The sequence below is a fragment of the Neovison vison genome, chromosome 4, assembly GCF_020171115.1.
Source record: "Neovison vison isolate M4711 chromosome 4, ASM_NN_V1, whole genome shotgun sequence".
NCBI classification, from domain to species: Eukaryota; Metazoa; Chordata; class Mammalia; order Carnivora; family Mustelidae; genus Neogale; species Neogale vison.
The window spans coordinates 179764910-179781534 of NC_058094.1; the positions used below are offsets into that span (position 1 = coordinate 179764910).

A 16625-nucleotide genomic window follows, 5' to 3' on the forward strand; every position below is an offset into this window, starting at 1 on the left:
ACTGGCAATTTCTTAAGTACCTACTGTGTGTCTGGCATTATTTGAGAGAATTTTCTGCCAAGAGCTGTGGAAGAAAATGCTTTTATCCACTGTATATAATATATAATTGACAAAGATATCTTAATTTCATAAAAATGATTTTACCAAATATCAGAAAATTATAAGGTTGTACCTAAAATAAAATCTAAATGGACAATATTAAGACATGGGAAACTGGTTAAAAACCCAACAAAAATTTAGGAAGTGTTTTCTCTAATCTGCATTGTGCTAAGTAGGACTTTACGAGGGTAACAAATGAATTACAGGAAGAACCCTAGGAAAGAACATGTTGGGTTTTTAAAATTCATGTGTAGTTTGCTTGACTCAGGTCTCCCTTTCATGGCATAGAAATCATGTTACGAACAGGGATTAAGTTCTTGGGTTGGCTCATAGCCCTTTAATCCTCAGTGTAGCAGTGAGCATGGCAAAAGAGGCAGTGTGTGATACAGTATTAAAAATAAGGACTTTTGGGGCACCTGGGTGGCTCAGTGGATTAAGCCTCTGCCTTCACCTCAGGTCATGGTCTCAGGGTTCTGGGATCGAGCCCCACATCGTGCTCTCTGCTCAGCAGGAAGCCTGCTTCCCCCCCTCTCTCTGCCTACTTGTGATCTCTCTCCCTCCCTCTGTCAAATAAATAAATAAATAAGAAAAATAAGGACTTTGGAATCTGTTAAGACCTGAATTTGAGTAATTGGGTAACCCTGGGCAAATTACTTAAATTCTTAGAATCTCATCTGTAACATGAGAATGATAATGTCTACCCAAAGTGATTGGTGATTAAGTGACATAATGTAATACAAAAGTCATTCTCCAGGTAGTCTTTATCTTTTCATATGTAAATAAACACATTCTCTTCCCTTTTTTTCTTTTTCTTAAAAAGAACAGAATAACCATAATTTGGTATTCTAGTGATTGGTTCGTTGACTACTTATGTTATGGTGCCCTCAGGAACAATTTACTTATATAGCGTATTTCTTCTACATTAAATGGTCTTAGATTGTTACTTTATGTTTTTATCATTTAGATGCCTGACATTCACTGTAAAGCATCATTTCAGGCTGTTATTAGTGTCCAGTTCTAACTTTGTAAGGTACTACTCTTAATATTCTGGGGAGAGAACCCAGAGGACTTTATTCATTAGTATTGCTTGTAAGCCAAACAAAGGGCCAAAACACAGTCTCCGGGGATTTACAGGTTTATCATGAAGAATACATGTTTTTTGTTATTTCTGTAGAAACTCCTTTAGCTGTAGTTTTACCCAAGTTACAGATCAAGAACAAAGCTACACTCCAGAGCCAAAACATATCATCTCTGTTCTTCTTCAACAGAGATATGATGGCAACAGTGATTGTGTAGTCACTACACGACTTATCAGTCTTCAGCATGTTTGCTGTGTTTGCATCTAGTTTTGAGATTGTACATGAATATTATTAGTCTCACGTTTCTCAAGTGCAAAACAGAAAGAATTTTGACAGTGGTAGTTTAAACAGGCATGTGATTAGGATGGAAATGAAAGCAAAGAAGAAAAATAATGGAATGGCAAGAAAGTGGGCATGTGGGAAGAATTCTTTAATAGGATTAATTCTGAAGGCCCATGAGCAAATTCTACAAATGTTATACCATGCAATGGAATAAATTAGGTGAGTGTTGCATGTATAAAATGTCTTAACAGGAAGCTATTCACTGCAACTTTGTTTATAATGGAAAAAGCCTGCAAACAACCTAATTGTACAACACAAAAGGAGTGGGTAAATAATTATTATATATCCATGCAATGGAAAACTATGAGAATCTGAAAAAATGAGAATACTATTTATGTACTGATATTGAATGGCTTCAGATTAAGTTAAAATCAGGATGCAGAAGAGCATTTATAGATACTATCATTTCTGTAAGGAAAAGTAAAAAATATACTATTTTTAAAAATATAATATTTTAAATATACTCTTTTAATATATTTAAATATATTTAGTGTAGAATATCACTTTAAGAATATTTATGATATTACATCTGATACAGAAATACAAAGGATTATAAGATACTACTATGAACAACTATATGCCAAGAAACTAAATAACCTACTAGAAATGGAAACATTTTTAGAAATATACAATCTACTAAGACTGAATCAGAAAGAATGGAAAATCTGAATAGATGAATTGCTGGTAAGGACCTTGATTCAGGAAAAAAAAAGGAAAAAAGAAAAAAAACACAGCAAAGAAAAGCCTGGGACCAGGGGCACCTTGTTGGCTCAGTTAGTACAGCATGTGACTCTTTTTTTTTTTTTTTAAATATTTTATTTATTTATTTGACAGACAGTGTGAGAGGGAACACAAGCAGAGGGAGTGGAGGGGGGAAGCAGGCTTCCCGCCGAGCAGGGAGCCCGATGCGGGGCTTGATCCCAGGACCCTGGGATCACAACCCGAACCAAAGGCAGACGCCCAACCACTGAGTCACCCAGGTGCCCCAGTACAGCATGTGACTCTTGGTCTTTGGGTTGTAAATTTGAGCCCCACATTGGATGGAGAGATTATTTAAAATATAAAATCTTAAAAAAAAAAAGAGGGGGGGAAGAAGAGAAAAATCTGGGACCAGATGGCTCCACAGGTGAATTTTACCAAACATTTAGGAGACTCAATAACCAGTCCTTCCCAAATTCTTCCAAAAAAAATCAAAGAGGAGGGAACACTCCCCAATTTTTTTTTTAAATTTTTGTTTGTTTATTTGACAGAGTGTGTGCATGAGAGAGAGAGTGAGCGAGCGAGCGAGCGAGCAAGCAGAAGGAGATGCAGAGAGAGGGAGAAGCAGGCTCTCCAAAGAGCAGATAGCCTGATCCTAGGACCCTGGGATCATGACCTGAGCTGAAGGCAGACACTTAACCGACTGAGCCACGCAAGTCTCCCCCATCCCCAAATCTCCTTTTATGAGACCAGCATTACACTGATATTAAAGCCAGACTAAAGACACTACAAGAAAAGAAAAACGTAGGCCAATATCCTGATGCAAAGATTCTCGAAACAAAACAAACAAATTGAGTTCAGTAGCACATTAAAAGGATCATTCACTAGGATTAAGTGCGATTTATGCCTGGAATGAAAAGAAACTTCAACATATGCGAATCAATAAATGTGATATATCACATTAATAGAGTAAAAGAAAAACAATGTGATCAGACACAGGACAAGCAGTTGACAAAATTCAATATCTGCTCATGATAAAATTAAGTATTATAAGGAACATATTTCAACATAATAAAGAGAAATGAGAAGCCCACAGCTAACATCATACTCAATGGTAAAAGTCTAAAAACTTTTCCTCTAACAACAGGAACAAGACAAGGATATCCATTCTCATCACTCCTATTCAATATAGTACTGGAACTCCTAACCCAAGCCACCAGGCAAGAAAAAGGAATAAAAAGCATCAGAACTGGAAAGTAAGAGTATATTGTTTTTATTTGCAGATGATGTGATAGCTATAGAAAATCTTACAGGCTTTATCAAAAACTGTTAGTTCTAATCAATGAATTCAGTAAAGTTGCAGGATACACAAGTAACATACAGAAGTCAGGTTTGTTCCTATACAATAACAATGAATTACCTGAAAAAGAAGATGATCACATTTAAAATAAAATATCATCAAAAAATACTTTGGAATAAATTTCACCAAGGAGATGAAAGCCCTCTACACTGAAAACTATAAAATATTGATGAAAGAAATTGAAGAAGAAACAAATAAATGGAAAGATATTCTGTGTTCATGAATTGAAAGAATTAATATTATTAAAATGTCCATACTACCCCAAGCTACCTATAAATTAAGATTCCAAATGGTATTTTTTACAAAAGTAGAAAAACAATCCTAAAATCTATATGAAACCACAGAAGATCCCATGCAGACAAGCAAGCCTGAGGTGGGCGGGGATGGAAAGATACTAAGCCAGAGGCATTATACTTCCCGATTTCAAACTATATCATAAAGCTGTAGTAATCAAAACAGTATGGTACCAGTACAAAAACAGACACATAGACCAATGAAATAAAATCGAGAGCCCATATGTAAACTTAATGCATATATGGCCAACTAATATTTGACAAGGGAGCCAAGAGTATTCAATGGAAAAAGACAATCTCTTTAATAAATGGTACTGGGAAATGTAGATATTCATATGTAAAAGAATGAAACCAGACTCTTATTTTACAGTTCTCACAAAAATTAAGTCAAAATAAATTAAAGAATTAACTGCAAGACCTGAAAACATAACACTCCAAAAGAAAACATGGGACAAAATCCTTGACATGCATATTGGCAATGGTTTTTTTTGGATATGACACCCGAAGGGCAAGCAACAAAAGCAAAAACAAACAAGTGGAGCTATATCACTCTGAAAAGCTCCACAGCAAAAGAAATAGTAAGATGAAAATGCACCCTTCAGAACAGGAGAAAATCTTTGCAAATCATTATCTGATAAGGGGTTAATATACAAAATGTATGAAGAACTCATACCACTCATTAGCTAAAAGACCAAATAATCCAAAGTTTCGAGGAGGAAGTAAAGTGGATCTTGAGGGGGTGAATAGGAATTATCCAGAAGGATGAGGAGAGTATGAAATGAGGAAAAACTGCATTTCTGGGGAGTAGAGAATATGATATAAAATATATTTTGTTTGTCTAGGATATGTTTTGGGGAGTGGTATAGTATACATACTATCAGGGGTAAGAATGGAAAAGAGATTGGAACTTTGTGATGAGACTCATAAGCTTGGGAGTTTGGAGTTTATCCTCCTGCTTTATGTCTTTTCTGATTTCCCCTCATGATGTTGAAAGCTATGAGAGTGGATTTTTAATGGATGGTTCAAAAGCCAGTGGAGGAGTTTCAGGGAAAGGGAGAGTTAGTGTTGTCTGTTGTAAAGATCATATTGGCAGTGGGATAGAGGGTACACTGTGAACAAATGCAACAGATGAGGTAAGGAATGGTAGGAGAATTAGAATAGGGTGAGGGGTGAGGGGGATATGTAGGGTGTCTTAGTCTGCTTAGGTCACTATCACAAAATACCGTAGACTGGGTGGCTCAAACAGAAATTTATTTTCTCACAGTTTTGGAGGCCAGCAGTCCACGATCAAGATTCTTGCCAATGGGGTTTCGTGTCTACTTTCATGTCCACTTTCTGGTTTGCACATGGCTGTGTTGTCACTGTGTGTTCATTTGACATCATTTTTGTGCACCATTAGTTGGGAGAACTCTCTGGTATCTCTTCTTCTTCTTCTTCTTTTGTTTTTTAAATTTATTTATTTATTAGAAAGAGAGAATGAGAGCATGTAAGTGAGCAGGGGAGGGGCAGAGGAAGAGGGAGAATCTCAGACTCTCAGAATCTCAGACTCTGCCTGAGCACAGATCCAATGAAGGGCTCCATTTTACTACACTTAGATCAAGACCTGAGCCAAAACCAAGAGTTGGTTGCTTAACCAACTGAATCACCCAGGCATATCTCTTCTTATGAGAATACTAATCCTTTTGGATCAGGGCTCCACCTTTATGGCTTCATTTATTCTTAATTACGTCTGTAAAGTCCATATCTGCAAATACAATTACATTAGGATTGGTACTTCAACATAGGAATTTTGGGGGAACACAATTCAGTCCATAGCCTAGACTTTTTTTTTTTTTTTTTTTTTAAATCCCTCAGTGCCTATGATGGTACCTGTTCTTCCTGTTCAGAGTGTAGAGGAACAAACACGAGTTTAGCAATCTACCAGAACTGGGTGTTTATCACTTACCAACTGAGTGACTTTAAATTACTGATTTATTTAAATTCTCTCAGTTCTTTTACCTGTAAAGCGAAGACAATACTACATTTCACAAGGTTGTGAGAATTTTTTAAGACAGTGTATGTGGAGACTTTTGGTGCTTGTTCAGATGGGTGCCACGAAAGGGTATTTTTGCATATTGGTATATATTCAGCCTGCTGATTTATAATCTCTTTTTCTGTCATTGATTTCATGGTTTCCCCTTGTAACTGCAGCCACTATCTACCAGCAAAAAGGGAGTAACTGTAGGATTCAGTGCAAAAGAGTAAATCTGCTTCTTTCCCCATGTGATTTCATAGAATACACTACTTTGAACTGGGAGCTGGGCTGCCTATATGCACATGAGTATGGCTTATGTGAACTTTGTCTCTTCAAATGTTTAATCTTCAACTATTCATTATTTTGTGGTCACCATTCTTGCTAACCTAGTTCTCTAATATTTATGAGATGTTTTAAGTAAACATTAGAACATAATACAGTGCAATGCACTGCTAATAGAAAACAGCAGGGGGAAAGAGAGAAGTCTTTTTAACTTTTATTACCAATCTACCTCTATTAAAATTCCCAAATGAGATTAAGGTTATCTGGGAGAAGCACAGAGAGGAAACTGAGCTAGCAACATGAACATTCTATACAGAAGGTCTTCAACTGGGGCTTTCTGTTCTTTGAGAAGTCTGTGGGTACATCTTTTTTTGACTGCAGTCATACATTTGCAAAATTCAGGATAGAAAACACAGTGCATGTAAATAAGAGCAGCTTATCAGCCCCAGTCTTTTTAAAAACTGAGGAGTTTTATGGTTTTAGTGGTTTGTTGTTTATAAATATACTAGACTTGAATGTAAGCATTTACTAACTCTTAAGGAGCATTTTTTTATGTTAGTGGAACTAGGTATTTTTTCAAGTACAGAGTATCCTCTGAAAGAGGCTCAATTTGGTTTCTTTTCTTTCTTTCTTTCTTTTTTTTTTTTTTTGGTCTTTTCACTAACTAAGGTGAGTGCAGATTGCCTCAAGTAGGACTCTGGGTGCTTTAATCACAGACCTGGCATCCCATGTAGGGGAGGGGAAATGGAGGACAATTGCTTCTCAGGTGGATGATGTGGTCTTGAATGAAAACAAGTACTGTTTTCATTTGTGTGTTTCTATTCAATCTGTGTCAGAGTTTGGTAAGGAGAGGCCACAATAGGGACCCTCAAATTAAAAAATAATGTTTAAGGTGACTACTTCTATGAGAATCTCAGCATAGCAGAACAGGAGAGGGACCTGAGGATCACTCAGTCTAGCTCCTTCCCTGTTAGGAGCAAGGAGGTGAAGTGACCTGATCAAAGCCCATTATAATTTGTTATAGAGCCAGTGTTAGGATCTTTTTAAAAAAATTATTTTTATTTTTTATTAACATATAATGTATTATTAGCCCCAGGAGTACAGGTCTATGAATCTCCAGGTTTACACACTTCACAGCACTCACCATGGCACATACTCTCCCCAATGTCCATAACCCAACCATCCTCTCCCAGATCCACTACTCTTGATGGATTTTTCCATGAAATATGTTTTGCCGCTAGGAATCAATCCTATCCTTTCCTCTTTTTTCCTTTTTTTTTTCTTTTCTTTTCTTTTTCCTTCCCTTCCCTTCCCTTCCCTTCCCTTTTCTTTCTCTCCCCTCCCCTCCCTGACCCTCCCCTCCTTCTCCCCATCTCCTCTCCTCTTTTCTTTTTTCTTTTCCTCCCATCCCCTCTCCTTTCTTTCTCTTACTTAAAACAATCTAATCATTTAGAATGTATCTCCTGAAAACTTTTTGTTTGCCCTCTATTGGGTAAATTATAAAAGACTGTTGCTATTATGGATGGAATATTTGTGTCCTCCTACCCCCAGTTCATACACTGAAAGCCTAACCCCCAGTGTGATAGTATTTGGAGGTGGGGCCTTTGGGAAGTAATTAGGTTTAGATGAAGTCATGAAAATGAGCCACTCCAGGATGGGATTAGTGTCCTTATGAGAAAGAAAAAGTTTCTCTTCTGCCTTGTGAGGACAGAGCTAGAGGTAGCCATTGGAAGATCAGGATGAGATCCCTTACTGGTAAACTGAATTGAGGGGCATCTTGATCTTGGACTAAGATCTTCCAGAACTGTGAGAAATAAATCCCTGTTGTTTAAGTCACTCAGTTTTTTGTTATTTTGGTATTTTGTTATGGCAGCCTGAACAGACTAAGGCAGTAGCCAATCAACTAGTGGTGTATTAGGAATAAACACTGTAATTAAAAAAAAAAAGATTTTATTATTCACTTGAGAGTGAGAGCAAGCAAGTGAGAGAGCACGTGCAAAGAGGAAGAGGGATAAGCAGACTCCCCACTGAGCAGAGAGCCTGAGGTGGGGCTTAAGCCCAGGACCCCAAAATCATGACCTGAGCCAAAAGCAGATGCTTAACAGACTGAGCCACCCAGGTGTTCCATAAACACTATAATTTTTAAAAGTAAAAATAAATAAATAAACAAAACTATCCTGACCTTTCCTTTTAAAAAAACATAACTTTTATGTTTTATGAAGGGTTGAATTCAACCAATCATTCATTCATTCATTCATTCAGTAATTTCTTTTGAATACTTGTACACCAAGATTAGAGTGAAGAATACTTGGCTGGGACTCTAGAGTCTAGTGGAAGAGGCATGTCTATAAATATACAGTTACTCCTGCAGGGCAGGGCTCACATCTGTTTTGCTCACCATTTTATCCATATTGTCTAGTGAGGACAGAGGGCATTATTTTTAAATGGCTTCAGAGACAAGGTGATATTTATTTGGTTTTAATCACTCAAGTAGCCTTGTCTGGAGGTAAAGATATAGAAAGAATCTGAGTATGAATTTTCATCTGATTCCAAGTTCTTTATTTGACATTGATTTTATTTATTTACTTATTTTAGACAAAGAGTGGGGTGGGGAAGGGCAGACAGAGTGGGGGGGAGAATCTCGAGCAGATTCCCTGCTGATCACGGAGTCAAAAGTGGGGCTTGATCTCATGACCCTGAGATTATGACCTGAGTGGAAACCAAGAGTTGGACACCTAACTGACTGTGTCACACAGGTTCCTCTTGACATTGATTTTATCTGATTACAGTGTGTCATACCCATTGGCCATATAGTAAGCTACATTTTCAACTGAAGTCCAAGGACCAAAAAATGGAACTGAAAACTGAGCTCTTTACTCTGAAAGTCAAAAGAAACCACTGATACTTTGATCGGAAAGAATAGAGAATAAATTAAAAACACACACACAAAACTTTTCCATTTATCTTTATTTCATTCATTTACATTTATTGCCTCATTTAATACAACTCTGAAAAAAAGATATTGTTATTTCCATTTTAGAGATGAGAAAAATGAGACTTAGAATGATTTAATAATTTGTCCAAATTTGTATATTTATTAAATGTTAGAACCAGGATTTAAATCCAGTTGTTTCAGACTCCCAAGTCCAGCAGCCTCCAAAGCTCTGCCTCCTACTACATCTCCTTACCAGTGGGGTTTGATGCAATCCTTATGCAGTCAGTAAATCCCTGTAATCTTACTATCTGCCTTGTTTCCAAACTCTTAAAATCTGGGCTTTAATCAGCTCGGTGGAAACTCAAGAAATGTTATCTTCAAATTTCCCTTAGCTCACTGGAAATCCATTTGGGATGAAGCTTACATGGTATGTTTGTCAATGTGACCATCTGAGTTTTATCAAGTAAAGGAGAGGAAGTTGGGGAATGGGTGGTAGGAAAAAGAGGGGAAGAGAGAAAGAGAGCAAATATTTGTTAGGGAATGACTGGAAGGAGAATGAAATTTTCAGGGAGGCACCACTGGTTTTAGATGGGAAATGGCTGGGAACTAAGGGCCAGTAACAAACAATTGGTATTGCAAAGCTGAATAGAGTTTAGTATTATATTTAAAGATGAAAGTTTTGAGGTTAATGTTGCATATGAAGATACTTTCAGTTTAATCTCATGGCAGACCTGTTGGAAGGGGCCTGGCCGGACAAAGGATTTACTGGGTTGGATTAGAAGTTCTAAGAATTTCCTTATTCTTTCCTCTGCCACACTCCTTCATAAACAACCAGAAGATCAATTTCTGTCCATTAATAATGCTTATGTGTTCTCTATTTGTGGACTTTTATAAGGGCACATTTGACTGTCTTGTGTTCTAAAAATTACTCATCACGGGGTGCCTGGGTGGCTCAGTGGGTTAAAACCTCTGCCTTCAGCTCAGGTCATGATCTCAGGGTCCTGGGATTGAGCCCCACATCGGGCTCTCTGTTCCGCGGGGAGCCTGCTTCCTCCTCTCTCTCTCTGCCTGCCTCTCTGCCTACTTGTGATCTCTGTCTGTCAAATAAATAAATAAAAATCTTTTAAAAAAAATTACTCATCACGGTAGAATTTAGGCTTTATGATAGGCTAGTCCAAGTCAACACAGCTACAACCTTAAAATCATATTACATGCACAACTCCCATTATGTTGTGGGCAAAGATGGTCCTACCTGTGTTTTGGGATAACTGGTTCTTGGGGAAAATGGTGGGTTGCAGTGAGGTTTTTTTGTGCTGTCCCCTACCTATGGTCCATTCTCTGTGAGAGGTAGGAAAGTGAGATAGATAAAAGCATACAGGAAAAGAGACAAGAATACAACTGCATGTCCCCTGAGAAGCAGTCATTAGTACAGGGAGAGTCACTTAGAGTGTAAGTAAGGAGTGAGAAATGCAGGCCACCTGCAGGACTTGGGCAGAGAGACAGCACACAAAATATTTCTATTCACTCTAGTTCACGGGCGGATCTGACAGCCCAGGCTCATTTTCTCAGGGCCTTGACTGTTGAGAAGGATATATTTCACTTTCTATGTCAGAAGCATTCCTAGAAATATGAGAACGTTCCTTTGTAACTGCCATCAGCGGGGAGATGAGAAGCTACAACCTGTAGAGGACCTCCTTTCAGTGACAGGAGAGCTCTGCAACTGTGGCATGACTTTCTTCTCCATCCACATCATAACACCTGAATGAGAAAAATTGGAATCTTTTTTTCCCTAGCTCATTTTGACAGGCTCTTCAGGGTTTGGGTGGAGAACACTTTTATTTTGCTGAGGTTACAGGAATAGTGATTAATTATACTCAGGGCACTGCATCTGTTTTTACCAGCAATACTACACCCCTGATGTCTTGTGTATATTTCCTGTCTGTGCACACATGCGTGTGTGTGTGTGTGTGTGTGTGTGTGCATGTATGCATGTATAACTTTCTCTCAACTTGCTTCCTGGAATGTTGCTGACACCTCTTATCTGAATTTCTCAGTCTGACTTGTGACTCTCCCTTTTTACAGACACTAGGTTGAGGTTTTCTTTAATTGGCAGTTCTTTATCAGTAGACAGAATATTAGAAATGAACTATCCCTGTTACACTGTTAGCTCAGATAATCTTATCTGCATCCAGCCCCTGGTATTCACTGCTTCCAAGAAACATAAATTGGTCTTGCTGCCTTTTTACCCCCCACCGTAAATAAAATCCTTTCCCTCTGTGATCACCAGCTCCTGGAAAATGGCAACTATGACTGAATCCAACAGCCTTTGATGTTGCAACCACAGGAAAAAAGGAATTGATGAGGTCTTCTTGGGCTACCGATTTTTTTCTTCTTCAACTTCTAATAGGTCTAAGTGAGTATTTGGTAAAACCACATGGATTTTGAAAAGGACCTTAGAGGAAAAGAGTGGGATCCAAAGAGGCATTGAAAATGTCCAATTTAGCTTCCCTGTTGATTGAGTCTTTAGCTTAAGATACCTTCTTGCAGCCACCTGAGTTTGCAGGAGGAGGACTCTGTCACAAAGCTCTGCCTCAGTCTCTTGGCAAATCCACCCTGGGAAATGCTCCTTGACGCAGCAGCAGTGGAAGTGCTGCCCCTTTTCATCCTCAGGACACAGGACAGCAGAAGGCAGAGATTGGACAAGGGGAGGGTGTTCTTACATTTCTCTCCTGGCTTGCTGACTTCTGGCACACCCCTTTGGTCTGGACATAGATCCTAGCTCTGCAAGCCGTGCTGGTCTCACCCTGGGCCTGGCAGTGGTCGGGGAGTGTCGTGTTGCCAGCTGCAGCTTTGCATTCAAACTCAGAGGCGCGGAGAGTGTGGATGCAGGTGGACGTTCTTTGTCCACATCTGATTATGGAGATGGATACCTTGCAGGCCTTTCTCTTGAGCACAACTGAATTGTGAACACCAGAGCTCTGTTCACCAGGGGCTGCTTAGTTGAGCTGTTTGCACTGAAGACTTGAGAGCTTTGCTTCTCTGATATTTCCCAGGCTCCATTTGTAGCCTGATGCCTCCTGATTTTAGATCAGTATTTTCTGGGCCTTTAAAATTTCAAAGGAGATTGAGATTGGACTGTATGAACTTTTTCTCTAATGTACCTCACTCCATGCATGTCTCCATGTTTCTGGCTGCTCGTTATTCTTTCTCTTTACTATGTGTCTCTCCCTCCCTCCCCATCTTCTGATTTGAGTTTCTCTATTTTCTTCTTCATATTAAGAGGAAAAGTTTTTTTTTTTTGGTAACATGTAAAAGTGGAAAGAAATATTTTTAAAAATGCATAATTCCATCCTCAAATAATGACCATGTCCATCCTGAATTTTTTTGTTAGCTAGTCTAGATATTAGTATTTCATTCATAAAAATATGCATGTCAAATACCTGCAAGCAAAGACAACTTTATAACCAAGGGAGATAGTGAGTGCAGTGGATAATGTAGATTGATCTATGTATGAAACGTAACCTCTTTGAGCCTCAATGATCTCATGAGTAAAGTAGGAATGATAAAATGTGGTTTTGGGGAGTATTAAATGTTATAGTAAAAATGTTATAGTAAAAATCATAGGACAAATGCTCAACAAATGGTTTAATGTTAACATAATTTAAAAAGTAAGAAAGTGTTTTGGAACTGTTGAATGAACTGCAGGCGTTAGAGATATGGAGGGCTGGAGTGAGGGAGAGAACGGAGGAAGAAGCCAGCTGGGCAGAGGAGTTCTCAGATCATATCTGGATTCCACTCAGATGGAGGCTCACTTTGCTGCTGCAAAGATCCTAACTGGATCCTTGAAGGCTGCTTCCTTTGGGAAATCTCCCCTGCCAGTTCTTCCCGTGCATAGCAAGGAATCCTTTCCCCTGCCTCTGCAGCACTTTGTAGCTTTATTCATCGATTTATCACATTATAAAGCCATTTAAAAATTGATATCTAGATTCCTCACATGCCTGTGAATTTGTCTAGGTTAGGAACAACATCACACTTACCTTTGTATCCTCGGGTGCCCAACTCCCTGATGGGGGGATGGATGGATATTTTCATGTGTAATGCACATTATCATCAGTGCAAGTAAAGTTTTGTGGACTCAGAATGCTTGGGCACAGTGGGAATACAGGCATGAGTTTCTTTTTTGCAGGGGTAGGGTGGTACTGTGGTACAGCAAAAAAAAGAAGACAAACTCAGAATAGAGAGGTGCTACGTCCTGATTACATGAATTTTCTGTACATTTAAAGTACACACAAATATCCCTTTTAGTTTCAGCTCTCATTCTATATTTTTGAAAATCTACAGGGATTCAATGTGTCTTAAACTTTTCCATTGAAAAAAACACCAAGACAAAGGAGAGTGGCCACCAGCCTAGTCGGAGAAAATGGGGGCTGGAGTCAGAACATGAACCTGCTTACAACAAGATCATACTCTTTGTTCTTCATTTAATCTTTACAATTAATGAACACTTTGCATTGGACATTATAATATATCTTTGTTTTTATACCAAATTATGTTTAAAGCTACTTCCCATTGGTTAAAAGCAAAAATCCAACTAAGCAAATTCAAAGATTTAATCTGCTTTATTTATTCACTGATTCATGAATCAGGCAACATACTGTTGAAAAATATTGGAGTGTTCCAAGGAGCTGTATAAAATAGAAAGCTTTTATAGGTGAAATGGGGCAGGGCAAATAAGTTACTAGCAAAAGAAAAGAAAGGATTGTTTTAGGCAAGGCCACCTTCTCTTGGAGGAAAGGACAAGGAGTGTTATATAGATGACTTCACTAGTGTGGATAACAAATTCTAGACTGAATGGTTTAAAATTATCCTCATGGGAAAGGCTGAAACTGCAATGAGATTAGGTATTAAGTCTTGGTGTTTAACATAACTGATTCCATTTTGGAGTTTGTTTCTTTTAACTGTTCCTCCCTTTCAATCAAACTCTCAGCCTAACAGAGATGTGATCAAAATTAAAGGAATTAGGGCTACTCTCAGTTACTGATCTGTAGTTCCTCAAGTTTTTATTAAATAACAAAACTTCAACTGGGTACAGTTTAAAGATCTAATTGGCTTATTTAAACAATTCATATATTGCACAGCATTCCACCTAGCAAGCAGAAGAGAGCTCCAAAGGGCTTTAGAAAGGGAAAGGTTTTTAAAGGCAGACCAAGGAAGTCATGAGCAGAAAAAGTCCTGAGAAGTCACCTTCCTTTGGGGAAAAAGGTTTTTATTAGGTAAATTATCGCATCTTTGGGGGGTGGAAAGGGCCCATGAGACAGATTACTGACCAGAAAATTCCTGATTGCCTATTCCAGATAATATTTCTGGGGGATGTTTAAACTGTAATTAAGTTCAGTATTTAGCTTCATTTTGGTGATGTGGCCTAGCACAAGTGACTCCATTTTGGGTCTATTGTTTTCTTTTCAATGCTTTGATCTCATTTTTTTTTTTTTCTGAATCACTGTGGTATTCAGAGATCACAACTTTATGCCCACATTTTTTTTAGTTGATCATTCCCTTTGTTCCTTTCTTGATGTTCCATTTCTCAGGGTGATCATTTGCATGGTGGTTAGGGGATCTCAACATGCATTTAAAGCTTTTGGGAGAATACAGTGTACCTGGGAGATTACTATGATAACTATAAGCAAGACAATTCCTGCTTTTTTGGGGGGACTGTGATGCTGGAGGGGTGAGGTTCCAGCCAGACTAATGGATGTTGGGTCTCCTTGTCCTCCTCCCTTTTGACCTTTCCCCTAAGCCCCTCAATAAAATGGTTTGATCCTAAAAAAAAAAAGACAATTCCTGATATTTGAGTGTACTTCAGAGCCATGGCCCCCAAACCAATCAAAGAAAGACCCATAAATGGAGTCACCCTTTAAGCCAGAGGGCTTGCTCAGTGATATTATGTAACTTCATTTCAGTTTCTCCTGAAGAATTAATCCAGGTACAGTAGGTGGTGTTGGTCATAGCAGAGAGACCTCCTTGCTCAGCTAAGAGACAATACTGTTAGCAAGAACAGCTTGGGCCAGAGAATCTAGGGACCTTTGTTGGGTACCTTGTGTCCTAGCAATGGAATCTGCAATGTCTCCAAGAGTTAAGGAGAAATTTCTGATCATATTCTCAATCGCATTTACTCTTAAGCCAGGGATCAGTCAGGTTTTTAACACATATGGGAAAAGAATATCCTAACCTGAAATAAAAGGTACCCTAAATGACTTATAAAGATGGGTACTGCTGGTGAAATCTCTTGGACCTGGTGGCAAATCTGATCTAGATAATCATGGGAATATAAGGGTGCAGATGTGCTAAGATGTATGTAGTAGACAAATGTGTCTAGCTGGGCAAATACTTCTGAGGGAGCAATTGTAGTTTGCAATGACATTGGGAGTAGAAGAGAAGTTGGTCATAGGGAGGACCAGAGGACGTCTTACCTCATGACCAATTCAGCATCTGAAAGGTTACCCCCTTTAGGAATGGCCTGGAAGATATGGACAAAGGCATTATCTTTCTAGGCCCGCGGTAGGGTAAAAAAAATTTAAATTAAAAAAAAAAGGAGAAACGATTTCATGGTGAGTTACTGTATAAAATTTTGATTTGAACCAGCATCTTTTTTTTTTTAAGAAAGTTTTTTTTAAGGTTTAAAACAATTTTTTTTTTTTAAATTTGTCAGAGAGCGAGAAATAGAGAGCACAAGCAGGGGACGCAGCAGACAGAGAGAGAAGCGGGTTCCCCAATGAGCAAGGAGCCTGATGTGGGACTCCTTGATCCCAGGACCCTGGGATCATGACCTGAACTGAAGGCAGATGCTTAGCTGACTGAGCCACCCAGGTGTCCCTTAATCCAGTGTCTTGGAAGTTGTCTACTTTGATGTCAGCTCCTTCTTTTCCTCATCAACTTGATTTGTAGGTCTTCAGTGTCTGTATAGGATCAGATGTCAGTGGAGTCTTCTTTAGCTGGATGGTGTATCCAAGGCTCAATGTCTTCTAGTCTTACAGCAGTGTCAGTGGCCATGAATACTTGGTAAATTCCCTTCCAGTAGAACTCAAGAGCTGTCTTCCTCTGGTGATACTTCAAGATTACCCAGTTACCAGGCTCTAAACTGTAATCAACAGGATCCTTTGAATTGGAATCTAGGAAAACTTCTTCAATCTAGTGATGATATGATTAAATATAAGAGATTGAAGACTTACAGTAGCTGGTCATACTGGCGTGAGACAGCAAGGGATTAGCAGAAGGTTATATACCAAAAGACAGACATTGGTCTGCCAGTAACCATCTTATGTGGAGTGAGCTTATGTTTCCCAAAGGGGGTACTGTTAACAGTCAGCAAAACCAAAGGCTATACCTTAGGTCAGGGGAGTCTGGTGATTTTGGCAAGTTTAGACATTTTAAGTTGGAGGATCCTATTCTCTCAACCTTGACTGATGATTGAGGGTGTTAGGGACATTGATTATTCCAAGAAGTTTGCAAGGTTTTCATTAAG

At 38.6% G+C, this 16625-nt stretch overlaps 1 pseudogene; it reads right to left on the bottom strand.

Annotated features, from left to right (window-relative positions):
- Positions 1-16345, bottom strand: part of LOC122905424 — a 39533-nt pseudogene extending 23188 nt beyond the window's left edge.
- Between the last annotated feature and the right edge of the window lie 280 nt (positions 16346-16625).